The 1,061-nt window shown below is 41.2% G+C and overlaps 1 non-coding gene across 1 annotated transcript; it reads left to right on the top strand.

Moving 5' to 3' along the window:
• The first annotated feature begins 332 nt into the window (after positions 1 to 332).
• Positions 333 to 438, top strand: LOC138874322 (small nucleolar RNA R71). The gene has a single exon (XR_011401361.1). It is a non-coding gene; the product is annotated as a small nucleolar RNA R71 (small nucleolar RNA).
• The last annotated feature ends 623 nt before the right edge of the window (positions 439 to 1,061 follow it).

The following is a 1,061-nucleotide window of genomic DNA, read 5'->3' as shown; positions in this document are numbered from 1 at the left end:
TACATAGAACCTCATTGGTTTCATAAACTATGTGTACCTGCTATTTCTGGCCTGATTCTTCAACCTTCTTGGTGAGGATGCTCATTTGTGTCATTAGGGTGGCCATATTTTTAGCTATGGAGTTAGCCGGTTCTAGAGCTACTGAGTGAACCACATGAGTGATTACAACATTCCTTATTGTCCATCCTGAGTTTTGTGCTATCTTATCAAGTATGATCTTGCTCTCTCTGAACGTTTTGCTCAAAAATGCTCCACCTGCTGAAGCATCAACATTGGCTTTCAAACTATCTGCCAAACCCATGTAAAATCTCTGCCCCAACATGTACTCCGGAATACCATGATGTGGACACGTAACCAGCAAACCCTTGAATCTCTCCCATGTTTCGTGTAGTGTCTCAGTTGGTTTCTGCTTGAAGCTCAATATCTCATCAATTTGCTGAGCAGTTTTGTTGGGTGGATGAAATTTGCTCAAATATTACTTTACTAATTCCTCCTAAGTAGTGATATAGTTTATGGGGAGTGAATTAAGCCAAGTCTAAGCTCCTCCTGTCACTGAGAATGGAAACAACAGCAAATGTATTGCTTCCGGTGTCATGTTGTGTTGCCTCTACGTGGCATAAATTGACAGGAAATTCTTGAGATGTTGTTGAGGATCTTCAACGTATGACCCAGAGAATAGTCCCTTGTTCTGCAACAGATGTAGCATGTTATTGGTGATCTGGAATGAATCTACTTGTATTTGAGGGACTACAATAGCAGTTGCTAAGTTGTCAGCTATGGGTTATGCCCAATCACATAGTGCTGCTTTTGGAACAAGAGGTGCCACACCCTGATCACTTGGGTCATTTGCATTGTTCCTATTAGTTGGGTCATTCACGTTATCTCTGTTGTTTAGATTATCATCTTCCATGTCTGGTTCAATTCTTTCGGTTGAGTTCTGTTGTTGTTTGCTTTTCCTGTTTGCATGGTTCAATGCCTAGAACACCTTCTCAGGATCTAATAATGCTTCGAACAATTCTCCAGTTCTTGAAGAGTTTCTAGGCATGCACCTGTAACAACCC

Source organism: Nicotiana sylvestris, chromosome 7 (genome assembly GCF_000393655.2).
Source record: "Nicotiana sylvestris chromosome 7, ASM39365v2, whole genome shotgun sequence".
Taxonomy (NCBI): Eukaryota; Viridiplantae; Streptophyta; class Magnoliopsida; order Solanales; family Solanaceae; genus Nicotiana; species Nicotiana sylvestris.
Note: the sequence above shows the minus strand (reverse complement) of the source record. Positions and strands in the feature narration are given on the sequence as shown.